The sequence below is a fragment of the Saccopteryx bilineata genome, chromosome 2, assembly GCF_036850765.1.
Source record: "Saccopteryx bilineata isolate mSacBil1 chromosome 2, mSacBil1_pri_phased_curated, whole genome shotgun sequence".
In the NCBI taxonomy this organism is placed as follows: domain Eukaryota; kingdom Metazoa; phylum Chordata; class Mammalia; order Chiroptera; family Emballonuridae; genus Saccopteryx; species Saccopteryx bilineata.
Genome location: NC_089491.1, coordinates 127,834,138 through 127,850,515, shown reverse-complemented (window position 1 = coordinate 127,850,515; position 16,378 = coordinate 127,834,138). Strand labels below are relative to the sequence as shown.

Genomic DNA, 16,378 nt, shown 5'->3' with positions numbered 1-16,378 from the left:
ATATATAATTAGGTTGTATTTGCTCTTTGTTGCTAGTCATTTTAAAAAACATAGAAGATTTATAAATTAACCACAGAATTGCCTTTTCTTTTTAGCCTTGTATTTTAATACTGAGATATTATTCTCTTAGCATCTCCTGAATCTCAAAGTTGGTGATGAATTTTAAAATGGGTATCAAGACAGTATGACAAGAATGTTTTAATATACTCATTAAGAAAAAAATACAATTTAATTTGACTTTACCCTTTTAGGATGCAATAAAAATGTCAGTAAGGTCGATTATAATTAGATGCAATAAATTAGTGCAAATATTTGTCAATATTTTAGCTTTGTCCCTAAAAAATAATATGTATACTTAGTTGCATTCAAAAAGTTTTAAGTGGGTCACTAGTTTCACTCTAATTGTGTTTATCTTAATATACATGATATGTAGCCTGACCTAAAACCTAATGGGTAAACTAGATTTAAACATTAAATCACATTGTGTTATTTATCCATAATACCAGGAGTTTCTATTCAATACTAAAAGTTTAGGGATGAAATAAAATTCTTAGATCATTAAGTTGCCCCTTCCATGATTTCATTTGTAATACTGTATGGATTCCTTTACTTACCCAAAATGTTTCTTACTGCAGTAATGGGCTACAGGAAGAACATAAATTTACCTTCTTGTAGATATTTCTCTCACCCAACTGGGTTTGGGGGTAACAGGAGGAGAAAAACATTTTCTGGCTTATCTAATTTAAAGAAACATATTGCAAGAATATATGGGGCCTGACCAGGCAGTGGCACAGGGGATAGAGCTTTGGACTGGGATGCAGAAGACCCAGGTTCAAAATCCTGTGGACGCCGACTTGAGTGTGGACCCACTGGCCTGAGTGCAGGATTGCTGGCTTGAGAGTGGGATCACAGACATGACCCCATGGTCGCTGACTTGAGCAAGGGGTCACTCGCTCTGCTGGAGCTCCCTGGTCAAAGCACATATGAGAAAGCAATCAATGAACAACTAAGGTGCTATAATGAAGATTTGATGCTTCTCATCCCTCTCCTTTCCTATATATCTGTTCCTATCTGTCCCTCTCTCTGTCTCTGTTATAAAAAGAAAAAAAGATATATGAGGATAAAGTAATTAAGTAAACATTCTTAACAGATTTCTTGAGAATTGAAAAATAATCCATTCATTTAGACGTAAAAATTGATTAGTAACCTAAAACAGTTCTGGTTCTTTTAACAGTGAATTTTCTAGTTATATATATATATATGTGAGGTCAAGATAACAACAGACAGCCATTCTTATCTTACTTTTGTACTAGATGTTACCTCTGTTCCTTTGTTCAAATCCTATTTTCAGCATTTACTAGCTGTGTAAATTTTATGAAATTATTTGCTCAATCTATACTCCATTATATATGTGAAATAACAAGAAATTATAGTATTAAATTCACAAATTTGTTTTAAGAAATATTAATTATCTATCATTTTGTAATACATTGCAACAAATTTAGTAGAATAAGTATATTTATTAGTTTGTAGTTTCTGTGAGTCAAGAGTCTGGACATAGGTCTTCTCTCTATTCAGGATCTCATACTATACAATCAAAATTTTGGCCAGACTGTATTCCTTTCTGAAGTTGGGTGTCCTCTTCAAAGCTGATGAAATTGTTATCTGAATTCAGTGTGTGTGTGAAACTGAGGGGTATTTTTTTTTCTGACTATCAATCATCTTAACATTGCTCTTAGCTACTTGTGCCTCTAGCGATTTCTTGCCAGAAAACCCTCACATAGTCTCTCTCATAGGCTCTCTGGTAATATGACAATTTACTCCTTTAAGGCCTGATAGAGGATCTCTTATTTCTTTTTTTTTTCTTTCTTTTTTTTTTAGAGAGAGAGGAGATACAGAGAGAGAAAGAAACAGAGAGAGGAAAGAGATAGAAAAACAGAGGAAGGAGCAGGAAGCATTAACTCCTGTATGTGCCTTGACCAGGCAAGCCTGGGGTTTCGAACCAGCACCGTCAGTGTTCCAGGTCGACGCTTTTACCCACTGCGCCACCACAGGTCAGGCGAGGATCTCTTATTTCTGTCTGCTAAAATGCAATCTCATCTAGGATAAAATAAGCACAGGAGTAATTATCCTTTGCTATTTCTACTGGTTAGCAGCAAGTGAAAGATTCTGTTCACTTAAAGGGAAGGTTACTCAGGGTGGTGGTCACCTTTGAGTGTGGTGTGCCTAACACATGAGAATTCATTACCTAATATAGATAAAGTTTTATAATTCTATTTGGAAAAAAGCATCCTCTTAATAATTCTAATTTTCAGTTAATACTGCATTGTTACCAAGTTAAATTTTCTACTCTCTATTATATGCCTTTTTTTTTTTTTTTTGGCCTTATGAATTCAGTTACTTCAACTGTTTGGCTGCCTTAAAAGTTTTCTTATAGTTCTTTAATTTATTTTGAATTAATTTTTGTGTGTGGGGACAAGGTGTAGTCAAGTTTCAGTCTTTTGCATATGACTTTCCATATTTCCCAGAACTATTTATTAAAGAGGCTTTCTTTTCTCCATTTTTTTTTTTTTTTGGCTCCTTTGTCGAAGATTATTTGTCCATATATATGTAGTTTTATTTCTGGGCACTCAATTCTGTTCCATTGATCTAAATGTCTGTTTTTCTGCTGACACCTCCTATTTTGGTTATTGTTGCTCTACAGTATAAATTGCAGTCAAGTAGTGTGATATTTCTAGCTTCATTCTTTTCATTCTTTTTCCTCAGAGATGCTTATGCTAGTTGGGATTTTTTTGTGGTTCCATACAAATCTGGTGATTTTTGTTATATTTCTTTAAAAAATGACATTTGAAAAATGCAAAGCAAAACTACAATACTAAGTCACACCTGTTTTATTGACTATTATCAACAAGACAGGTAATAACAAGTGTTGGAGAGGCTGTGGAGAAAAGGGAACCCTCATTCACTGCTGGTGGGAATGTAAACTGGTAGAGTCATTATGGAAGACAGTATGGAGGTTTCTCAAAAAACTAAGAATAGAACTACCATATGACTCAGCAATCCCTTTACTAGGTATCTACCCAAAAAAACTCAAAAACATCGGTACGCAAAGACACATGCACTCTATGTTCACAACAGCATTATTCACGGTTGCCAAGACATGGAAACAACCAATGTGTTCCTCCATTGAGGATTAAATAATGAAGATGTGGTACATATATACAATGGAATACTATTCAATCATAAGAAATGATGACATATTGCTATTTATGACAACATGGATGGACTTGAGAACATTACAGTAAGTGAAATGAGTAAATCAGTAAAAGCTAAGAAATATATAATTTCACACATAATGGGATATAAAAATGAGACTCATGAATATATATAAAAGTGAAATGGTTACCAGGAGGAAGAAAAGGGGAGAAGGGTGTAAGGAAGGACAAATATGGTGACAAAAAAAATTTTGATCTTGGGTGGGGCACACAACACAATCAACAGTTCAAATGCTATAGAAATGCTTACCTGAAACCTATATACTCTTATTGATCAATGCCACCCCATTAAAGTTAATTTTCTATATAAATTAAAAAAAAACAAGAAATGTTTTCTTATACTCTTTTCTCAAAGAGTTTCTTTTCCTAGGCCACTTGTCACTGAGTCCTTCTTTATGCACATAAACTGTTTACATACAGGCAATGACTGAAGAAAAGACATCAACTGTGAGATAAACTTGTGTCTTTAATTGGATAAAAGTTATAATGATTTATCTTTATAAACTGTATAAAGATGCAGATAAACTGTACACGCCAAGCTACTTATCTTATCCTCTTGTTTTTGCATCTCCTGGAACACAAATATTGACTTTACATGTTCATAAAGGTAACAAAACAGTCAGATTCTCTAACTGATAGACTGGAAAGAGAGGGTTAAATCTTTGTGGCAACTCCCAAACAAGTGAGGGCATAGAGCAATTGTAGTCATGTATCAATGAGAATATATCATATATCATACATCTTTCTCTGGGAATATTCACATCCAACACTTCACAGCATGGCACAAGTACTAGCAGTATGCCGAGCAGGTGTGTTAGACTAGGTTAGATTGTAGGTGTCAGCTGCAGGGTTTCTTCTGAGGTTCTTTCATAGTAGGATTAAGTCTCTGTGCCCCTGAAATCTGATACTTTAAGTACATTCTTTGGTCACCAATTTCCTAAAGTCATCTTATTATATCATCATCTTTTTCTTTGTAAACCTTTCACAATAATGATTATATCTCTGTTAACATTCCAATTTTTTTTATTACCATGTCAATACCTACAAGAAATATTTAAAGGGGTATTTAGTTACAGAAAAACAATATTAGGTAAATAAACTATAGTTTTCCACACTCTTTTAGAGAGTTTCAAATTGCTGAAACAATTGAATAATCTCTTCTTCACATTTTTGGAAGAATAAATATTGCTTTACAAGTAAATGGATTTGTATTTGCGCATAATCTTTAATCATGTGCAACTTGGAAGGTTGTTTACTATATTTTGGAGAGCACTAGGGGTTATCATTTCAAGTTACCAATGCAAATGAGTTAAACAGTCAATACCATCAGAATATTCATTCTACATGTATTGTGTCTTATAGCATTGCATCTATAATTATACCATTACCAGTATAATTCAACATATAACTAATTTATTTGCATCAAGAATTGGTCATTATTATTGATATTTCCTCTCCAGAAATATCTTCTCTTTTGATGCCTATACCCCATAGGAAGGATTATACACAAGAGGCCAACTTTTAGTGATTACATTTCAAAATATTTCTGGGGTCACAACCACTGACTGGTTATAAATTAGAGTTCTGTACAGAAATGAGTTGCAAAGTAGCTTTCATTAATTATAGACCATTGATTGCCCATGGGCATTAGCCTCTGACCTACAATCTGGATCATTCTTACTAATTGCTTATTTAACATAAATATTTATTCAGGCTACTTAAACTATGAAGCTGGAATATTAGGCTGTAGTTTAATTTTATATTTTTAATTATTCTGTTTTATGTCTTTTCCATATTTTTTTCTTTTAGTTTGGTATTCTAGGATTACAGACCACACAATTACGATTTCATTTTTGTTAATATAAAAAAATTGCTTATTTCAATGTATCAGGACTATTTTAATGTTTGAGTTCTAGCTCAGTGGTTCCAAAACTTAGTATTATAATTAGTCCAAATTTATAAAACTTTTTCTTATCATGGAAGTCTTGTCACCAACTTGATTCCTGGAATTAAAATAAATAAATAAATAAAATAAACTTTCAAAGCCTCTCTCGGTCCTATGAGATTTTTATTCCCTTTCTACTATTTATTTTCAAATATATTAGAAAATATAACAATGTGATTATCCAAGCCAGTTAAAATGACACCCAGATTTTATTTCCTGTGATTATCTGGTCAACCTTAACAAGTGTTCTCATAAATCATAATATCTCAGAACTTCCCCGAACTACTTTGATCACTACCACTTTTTTCTTTAGGATCAGACAGAGCTCATCAAAATTGTCTGCATAAACCTTGCATTGACAGGAATACTAAAGCTTGCACAGTTCCTGTCCCAATGGATCTTTAGATACTCTCTTCTTTTTGTGATGTTGTTTTTTTTTCTGACCAAATAACTATAATTCTTTATTCCGTTTGCAGATGATTATTTTTAGTGAACACAGTCAACATAAGCATACAGACAGAATAGTTTGACCATTTAAGCCGACACTTTGTTCAATAGTTCTGCTGTCATTTTTAAAAATCATGTTATTATCTCCAGGTATAGAACATTTACCTTTTGGTGTGGATATGACAAAAAATCAGATTCTGGGAATGGCTGCATAGCCTACGTCATGAAATACATCTCGGAAGGAGATGAAGCTGCACTCTTAGGGCATGGAGTAGCCTCTTGTTTTGTGTTCCCGCATGTTCCTAAAAATGCCGTTCCTATTGGCCCAGTGGTAGAGCGTCGGCCTGGCGTGCAGGGGTCCTGGTTCGATTCCCGGCCAGGGCACACAGGAGAAGCGCCCATTTGCTTCTCCACCCCTCCCCCTCTCCTTCTTCTCTGTCTCTCTCTTCCCCTCCAGCAGCGAGGCTCCATTGGAGCAAAGATGGCCCGGGCGCTGGGGATGGCTCCTTGGCCTCTGCCCCAGGCGCTAGAGTGGCTCTGGTAGCAACAGAGTGACGCCCCAGAGGGGCAGAGCATCACCCCCTGGTTGGCAGAGCGTCGCCCCCTGGTGGGCGTGCCCGTTGGATCCCAGTTGGGCGCAGGCGGGAGTCTGTCTGACTGTCTCTCCCCATTTCCAGCTTCAGAAAAATACAAAAAAAAAAAAAAAAATGCCATTTCTATTTACCTAGAGAGCTTTGTTGATTAGTGATTGCCTCGTGAGCCAACCTTTATGATAACACTCAGAACATCAGCTCATATCCCTCAAAGTGAAGGCAGCACACTTGGAGTCACTGTTATGGATTGAATGTTCTGTCCCCGCTAAGTACATGTGTTAAAGCATAACCTCCCAATATGATGGTATTTAGAGATGGGGCCTTCAGGAGATAATTAGAATTAGATGATGTCATGAAGATGGGGCCCTTTTAATGGAATTAGTGCCTTTAAAAGAATAGACACTGGAGAACTTGCTCTTTTTTTCGCCTACTGAGGACAGGCTATGTGAGTACACAGAGAGAGGGCAGCCACTTGCAAGCCAGGAAGAGAGTGTTAACCAGGAACCATAATGGCAAGCATCTTGATCTTGAAATTCCCAGCCTCCAGAATTATGTTTTCTAAGCTATTCAGTCTATGGTATTTCTGTAATGGAAACCAAATATGACTAATGGAGGGAGTGCCTACAAATAATCAAAAATATGTGTTTGGATTTTCAAAATCCAAATAGACCAGTAAATATTAGGGGGTTTTTTTGTTTCCATTTCTAATAAAAATAAATTACTAGTTAATATTTCCAACAACTCTAATCTAAGTAATCTCTTTTTATCTTTTGTTCTTTAAGCCCTTGAACCTTTATAGTATTATAAGCAGATTCTACTCTGTCTTTCAAACTACCAACAGTTTTAATACTGTTTTTGGTGAACTTTAAAAGTCATATCATAAATGTAGTTGAGTACATTTCATAATATTATTTTTATTACAGTAGGTATCTTTGAAGCAACATCATGAAAAATTAATATACACCTAACCATGTAAAGGTGAAATGAGATCTTGCTTTCTTCTGCAATATAACACACACACAAAAAAAGACTTTCTGTTTTGTTTTCCAGATCAATGATAGCCTAATATTAGTAGCCTCATTAATTTCCTGGCCTATATTTTCATACTCTACTAATTTATGTAATCCTCATACTAATATAGAAAATTGACTTTCAACCAAAAGTGATTTTGTTTCCAGAGGGTATTTGGAAATGTCTGGACTTCTTTGGTTATCACAACTGGGATATGTGTGTGTGTGAGGATGTTATTGAGTGGTTAGAGGTGCAAGATGTTGCTAAACATGCTATAGTAACCAAGATAATCTCCACAAAAATAATTATTCAAAGTACAATATCAAAACTGATGAGGTTGAGAATTCAGATTCATATTCTTTTTGGATAAGTCAGAGATGACTGTTGCTCCAAAAACCCATAAACAAAAAAACAACATAAAAAATGATGCTAATTAAGTCACTAGTTTCCATAAAATCTTCAATACAGCATGCATTTCTATCATTGCCATGGCTCTTGCACTTGTTTATATTTTCCACAGTAGTTTTAGTACAACTACATTTCCCCACTTAGAATTATCAGTGACTATGTAAAAACCAAAAGTTGTTCCTTCCAGACTCATTTTTTATTTGAAATTAAAATCCAAATACAACCTCTTGCAGGAGGTGTGAAAGTTTCAGTATTCAAATATATGGTGTATGTCACTTTACCAAGAAAAGGAAGTAGACTTTTCCTTTGGAAAATTTCATGTCTATAATCACTCAGATCGACTGTAAAACTTTTTGTTTGATATAGTAGTTTTTTGTTCCATTTTATTAGTTTCTTATTGATGCTTTAACCAATTTCCACAAATCTAGCAGCTTAAAGCAACACACATGTATTGTCTCATAGTGTGTGGAATAGCCTGGATCTCAATAGACTAAAATCAAGAATTTATTTCTGGAAATTTGGGGAAAGACTGTGCATGGAAGATATTTCAGGTTGTTGGTAAGATTTTATTTCATGCAATCACAGGATACAACTTTGCGTTTCTTGGCTGGCTGTCAACCAGAGGATGTTCTTAGCTTCTCTTCTAGGGGCTTCCAAAATTCCTTGGTGTTTGTCTCATTACCTTCATCTTCAAATGAAAGAATTGGAGGTAAAATTCTTCTTATGCTTTGAATCTCTCTAACCTCATTTTCTGCCTCATCTCTACTCTGTTTTCCTCTTCTGCTACATTGTCTCTGAGTACTTTTGCTTTCTTCTTCCTCTTTTGAGGACTCATGTGATTACATGAAGCCCATTTAAGTAATCCAGGATAATCTCTCTATTTTAAAATAGGCTGATAGTGACCTTAAATGCAACTTCAGAAATCTCTTCACATCACAACCTAGATTAGGGTTTGATTGAATGTGAATGTTGTGGAACATCAGGATTTTGTCTACCACACATCTTTATAATTTGAATATTAAATTATTGCTTCATCCAAAGAACCATATCAGATATGCTTCAGATTCCCTATTAAGGGTGTTGAAAAAGTACTCCATTATTCTCAAAAGACAGAAAGAACCCCGGAGTCTTAATTTTCCTTTTTTTGCCTAACAAAATATATTTTTTATCCTACCATTTAAAGAAGGAACAGTTTAGTTATTTGTATCAGATAACAGCTCTTCAAGTGAAAGAGTCATGATTGACACCCAAGAAAATTGACTATAGAAACTAAACATGAACATGAATAATATTTTTATAAGGATTAAGTACTATGACCCTAGTAATACACTTTCTTTCTTAAACATATTGTTTATTTTAAAAATGTTTTTAATCTAAGGCCTGTAGTCCATATTTTACTTTATTTCCATGCTATAGGGATACCTCTATTATAACACTCATTATGTGGGATTCAGTAATTGACTTTCTTTTTCCAAATATTTATAATAAATGCTTTGAGAGCCAAAAGTCTCCCAATAGTTACTTTGGCCTTTTTTGTCTCAAACTGAGCTGCAGTTCCTGTACCCTTTTGTCAGCTCTGCTCTCTGTTGTACAATATCATCCACCAAAATAATTTTGCTTTACTCAGTATACATTAATAATTGGATTTCTTATAACATTTTATTTGATAATAAAAGACATTTCAAAACAATTAATTTAGGCTTAATTTATTGTTTCTATGTACAATGTATATTTCACATCAAGTAATTAATTTTTCAGTTTAATACTAATGATATTAAATGCAAGTCTCTCAAAGAATCATCTAAAGCAGATGAATTTGAAAATATCTATTAATGTGCACCTTGTAAAAGTATTTTCTAATATTGTTTTAGTGCTGTCTTAATGAATTAAAAGAAAATCTTTTGTCTGGATCATGGCAATTTAGTTGAAGCAAAAGGAAAAATACAAAGTCAAGCTATCAAAGATTTAGAAATATCCAAATCAAGGTAGACAAGACCATACCAAAAATATATTTATTTTATTTGATAAAATTAAATATTTTAAAAGTATCTAAATATTTGAACCTTAAAAATGATCCATTGCTCAATCATTGTTTCTGCAATATTTATATGTTGACATCATAACCCTTAATAGGATGGTATTAAAACATCGGGCCCTTGGACAGTAATAAAATCATGAGGGGGACGACCTCATGAATGATATTACTGTCCATATAAAAGAGAGCACAGAGGGTTTTCTTTTTTTTTTTTTTAAATATTTTATTTATTGATTTTTTAGAAAGAGAGGAGTGAGAGAGAGAGAGAGAAGGGGGAGGAGCAGGAAGCATCAACTCCCATATGTGCCTTGACCAGGCAAGCCCAGGGTTTTGAACCGGCAACCTCAGCATTTCCAGGTTGACGCTTTATCCACTGTGCCACCACAGGTCAGGCCCACAGAGGGTTTTCTTACTCTCGCAATTCCAGGTGAGGCTACAAAGAGGAGAAAGACATCTTTAGACCAGGAAACAGGCTGCCTAATTGATACAAGATATGCAAGCAGATCTTGAACTTTCCAGTCTCTAGACTTGTGACAAATATAATTATATATGTTTGTTGTTTAAGCCATGCAGTCTATGGTACTTTTTTTTTTTTTTTTTAATAAATTTTTATTAATGGTAATGGGATGACATTAATAAATCAGGGTACATATATTCAAAGAAAACATGTCTAGGTTATATTGTCATCAAATTATGTTGCAAACCCCTCGCCCAAAGTCAGATTGTCCTCCGTCACCCTCTATCTAGTTCTCTGTGCCCCTCCCCCTCCCCCTAACTCTCTCCCTCCCTCCCTCCCATGTCCTCCCTCCCTCCCACCCTTGGTAACCACCACACTCTTGTCCATGTCTCTTAGTCTCATTTTTATGTTCCACCAATGTATGGAATCATGTAGTTCTTGTTTTTTTCTGATTTGCTTATTTCACTCCTTATAATGTTATCAAGATCCCATATGGTACTTTTTAAACAACAGATAAAACTGACTAAAACTCTTACCCAGAATTATTTTAATACCATTTGGCATTAAGTTTGCTTCATATGTATGTTTATAAATTATATGGTTTTTATAAACGTCCCCATTATGCCTGGAAAAAAACATTAAAAATATTTTATAATAGGTATCCAATAACTGTTAATATTTTTAACTCTTTAACTTTAGTTTTGACTAGAATCAATTGCTCAAAAGTTCCCAAATCTAAATACAAAATTTAGCAACATCAGGACTACAAAGATTCTTTGATCACTTTTGTCCTCTAACTTGCTTCTTGCTCTGGATACTGAACTAAATACTGATAGATCATGTTGAATAATACTACATACATTAATGTGTGTGTGTGTGTGTGTGTGTGTGTGTGTGTGTGTGTGTATATGGTTAATTTATTTTTTCAAGTAAATGTCATTTATGATTAACCTATTTTTATTTCTCCTTGCTCAATTTTGCCTTATTTTTAATTATTCTTTTTTTTTTTTCTTAAGAATCAGAGAGACAGAGAGCCAGACTCCTGCATGCACCAGACCAGGATCCACCTGGTAAACTTCCTATTGGGTGATGCTCTTTCCATTTGAGGTCATTGCTCTGTTGCTTGGCAACCAAGCTATTTTAGCATCTGAGGTGAGGCCATGGAGCTATTTTCAGCACCCAGGGCCAACTTGCTCCAACCAAGCCATGGCTGCAGGAAGGGAAGAAAGATAGAGAGAGAGAGAAGAGAAAGGGGAGGGATGGAAAAGTGGAAAAGTAGATGGTCACTTTTCCTTTGTGCCCTGACCAGGAATCAAACCTGGAATATCCACAAGGGGGGCCAACACTCTACTGCTGAGCCAAATGGCCAGGGCCATTTTTAATTATTTAGAATAGCTTTACTAATCACATGTATTTTACATTTCAGTAGAACTGGTTTGAATAACATTATTCACCATTTATTCTCAATATAACCCACTAACAGTGTAACTATGAAAATACACACTGCAGTTATTTTGAATGAATAAAATTTAAATTAAAACATATCAAGCTTTTGTAAATATAGAAGTCTTAAGATAGGCAGAAAGTTATCTCAAACTGGCTATAACACTGTGTCTAGAATTCTAGGTAAAGTACTAATCTCTGATAAGAATAAATGAGAAGAGAGGGCAGCAACATTGATTTTGATTGTTTTAATTCAGCTGACTGAAGAAACAGAATGAAGAAGTATTACAAAACTCTATAGGCAACCATGCTCATCTGAGAATAGATTGCCATGATAAATAAAATCAGAAAAATAGGTTGGTAATCAATAAATTAGTAGAAAATGTCAGATGAAAGCTAAAGAAAACATAATTCTCACAGAAAAATAAATATAATTTATAATTCAGAGATATCTGTGATTGGTGAGAAAGGTTAATGTCTACATATGAAGAGATTATGAGGTTAAATAACATGTAGAAAAAGAAACTTGCCAGTTCTATACATGGTCATGTTTCTTTAGAAATAGTTTGAAGTTTTAACTAAAGATAATTTTGATAATATATGTTTAATCAGTAAAAGATTCTGTCAATAAGAACTTGTTTGGGTAAGAAAGAATATACCTTATTATACTAACTACTTAAAATACAAGAATAACATAGGAATGGTAAAGAAAGAAAATATATAGCCCTGTCATTGGAACTACAAAAGAAAGAAATATAATTGATATGGAGATTTGGAGAAATTAGTGATATGAACAAAGTTTGAGGTTACATACACAAGAATTTGAGATACAAATAAAAAGAAATTTGCTCAACCTAATAGTTAAAGAATATTTTAGCTATTTGTTTCTTATGCATTTCCCTTGCTGGCATACTCATGATCGGTATAAATAATCTACTATACACAAATCTACAGTATCTCTTCAGTCTTTCTCACTGACAACACTGCATGGAAAGAAACTTGAAAGAGAGAAGGTCAAAGAGAGATGTGACATTAGAGGAACATACAATTAATGATGTTAAAATGTTTACGTTACAGTATAATATAACAAAATACTATTCTGAGTGTAGGTCAAGTTAAGGATTGCAAGCTCTAAAATTTGCCAAACAAAGACAAAGAGGATTTTGCAAATTAAGTTGAAAATAACAATAGTATGGTGGGATGTCTGTAAAGGAGTTATGAGTCCTAGTTATGCCAGTTAATACCAAGTTGACATTAGGGAAATCATTCAAAACTTATTACGTACTCAGCTTAATGATTTTGTCATTATTTCTCTGCCTTTCCAAATGAGATTACATTGCTCATTACATCATTGTTGCCTTGGCAACATTAAAATTTTTCATGTTTTTACGTATGTGTATATGTATATGTGTACTTATATCTGTACTTATATCTATATGAAATACTATACACCCACTGGGATGACTATAATAAAATAAAACAGAATATAACATTTTCACAGGTTGGTGAAAATGTGAAGAAATGGGAACCTTCACACATTGCTGCTAGGAATGCAAAATGGTGCAGCTGCATTGAAAAATATTTTGACAGTCATCAAAAATTAAATTTAGAGTTACTGTATTATCCAGCATTCTACTCCTAGGTATGTACCCATGAAAATTGAAAACATATGTAAACACAAAATTTGTACAGAAATGTTCATAGCCACATTATTCATAATAGTTAAAGGTGGAAAGAACAATCAATGTCCATTATTGGTAAATGAATTAAAATCTGTGGTATAACCACACAATAAAGTAATACTGAACAACAAGAACAAAAATGAAATACTGAGACATATTACAACATGAATAAACTGAAATTTTATGCTAAGTAAAATAAGTGAAATATAAAAGCCCACTTATTGTGTGATTTTATTAATATAAAATAGACAAGTCCAGAAAGACAAAGAATAATTTAGTGATGCAAGGGGCTGGGATGGAGAAGGAAATGAGTGACTACTAATGGTTACCAGTTTTGGTTTTTTTGGGGGGTAGTTGATAAAAATATCTCAAAACTAGATGTGATGGTTGTTTAAATTTTTGAATATACTGAAAGCCAATGAATTGTACATTTTCAAGGATATTCTAATATTTAAATTTTATATCAATGAAAAAATTCAATTAATATGTGGATTTTAAAGTAAAATGTAAATGATAATCCTCATTGTAGATGCTTTTTAAAAAAGTTATTTTTTTGAAGTTGGATTTGAAAAAGAAAAGAGACATCAAATCTCTTTGCTTATAGTATATTTTTATTAAGCACAATAAACCATGTATGAATGAAAAGTAAACCCTAAAATGAAAGAATATATTCACAACTGAAGAAAGGTCCATATTTACAATAAAATAAAGTTCCCACACATCAATTATAATAAGCCAATAACCTTATTTAAAAATGGTAAAAAGACTTGCACAGAAATTCTCAAAAAGGATATATAAATGGTCAATAAATATAATTTAAAATTCTATCTGAGTAGAAAAAAAAGCTTATTTCTTACTAGAAAATTAAAACAAAGAGCTCCTCCTCTTGCATATTAGATACCAATACGCCACCTTGACTGAGAAAGAGCCAGAAACTTTAGGGCCTTGTGAACAACAGACAGGGCTTCCTGTGCACAGGAAACAGCCCAGAGGCCAAGGTAATGTGGTGTCTTGTATCATCACAGGATCAACTTTGACAAATAACACTGAGGTTACACCAGAAAAGTTAGTGTGAGGCATTACCATTTAAAGAGAAATCAGAACTTCTGCCCAACTCTCAACCTTAATAAGTTGTGGACACTGGTCTCTGAGCAGACAAGGATAAATGCTGCCAAAACAAGACTGCAGCTGTTCCTATCATTGAAGTGGTTCAATCAGGCTACTAAAAATTTCTGGGGAAGGGGAAGCTCCCAAAGCAGCCTGTCATTATGAAGGCCAAATTCTTCAGCAAAAGAACTGAGGAGAAAGTTAAGGGTGTTAGTGGGGCCTCTGTCCTGCTAGCTTAAAGCCACGTGAAGAAAGTTCATTAAACGCTCACACACACACCACACACACGCAATTAAAATAAACACAAAAATTATGTACTATTAGTATAGAGCAGTATAAATAGAAAAAATGGTAATATCAAATGGTAGCAATGATGTAGAGCATTAACATATCTCCTGCAATGTTGGTGGAAATTCAAGTTGGCACTTCTAGTTGGAAAACTCATGGGCATTATCTAATAAAGATAGACTTATGCACATATCCCAGCATCTACTTCTTTTGTAATTTTTTTTTATTAATTCATGTTTAGAGAGAGAGTAGAGAGAAATAGAGAGAAAGAAGAAGGAGAGGAGCAGGAAGCATCAACTCCGTCTGTGCCTTGACCAGGGAAGCCCAGGGTTTTGAACTCAGCATTCCAGGTTGATGCTTTATCCACTGCACCCCCGCAGGTCAGGCACATCTACTTCTAAGTATCAATTAACATAATGCAAGCCTCTGTGTCGCAAAATACATAAAACAAGAATGGTCATAGCATTGTTCTTTCAACCCAAAGTTTATCGATTGTTTTAAAATCAATGACATTAATGAATAGCATAAAAAATAAGACTTCATCTCACCTTTACACTGCTTACAAATGTTACCAGATGAAAAATTATTAATTTAATTAAAAATACATGCAAATCTAATGTATGGTGTTAGAAGCCATGGCCTTGATTGAATTTATAGAGAAAGAATTATGGATCCATTGAAAGAGGGCATGGATAAGAACTCCTGACATGCTAGGAATGTTCTAGATATTGATTTGGGTTGTGGTTTCACAATCACTGAACTGAACAAATATTATTTCTAAATTCTTCTGTGTTGTACCTAATATACTTTTAAAAATGCATGCTACTAAATAATATATACATATTATTATATATATGGGAATTGTTACAAGAAAAAACATATCCAAAGGTATGTTACCTTTAATATATCACATATTCATAGAATATTAATGCTTTACATATGTATGATGTAGCAAATATATATATTTATTGCTCATAAATACAAAGAAAGTATCTTATTGGATGAAATAATTATTAGCAATGCTTACCTCTGAGTATTGGCTTAGAATGGGGAATATAAACAGGGATTCTTACTATTTGTCCCTGAAATATTAAAATTATGTTTTACTTAGATCACTCATGTATCACTGATATCATGTTCAAGTGTAAAATTATAAGTAATATTAAACATAATTCTTTTCTCAGTGTTTTCAGAATTAAAAGGGTTAAATCATATCACTTTAACTTGAGAGAGACCATAATTGCAGAAATGTTCTATGGTAAAATAAATAAATTAGTCACCTGTTTAAAAGCAAATTCAAACAATGAATGATATTAAGCAAACGATAAAGTAAAGTCTGGGTAATAATTTCTATTCCTATCTCTTTACTTTCTTAAATCTGGAAACTTTAAAATCTCAGCAATTTTCATGGTATGAGGACAGGGGAGTAGCATGAAAGTATTCACTCATAAATCTGTTTTTCGATTTTTACACTTCAGTATTATATGATTCTACACCAAATCTAGGTGGCAGAGTTGCTACACTTCATTTTCTTTTTTTACATCAATGAGCTTTTATACTTATTTCAAAAGTAAAATCTAGCCACATTCAAAATTTCAAAACATTTGTCAGTGAGATTCTTGTTTGTTTTTTTACTTAAATAAGCAATGCCTATGCATATCATGTTCCTTGGCACTATTCTGCAATT

The 16,378-nt window shown here is 33.5% G+C and overlaps 1 pseudogene; it reads left to right on the top strand.

Moving 5' to 3' along the window:
• Window positions 1–4,073: 4,073 nt before the first annotated feature.
• Window positions 4,074–14,642, top strand: LOC136323710 (large ribosomal subunit protein uL15-like; annotated as a pseudogene).
• Window positions 14,643–16,378: the final 1,736 nt, after the last annotated feature.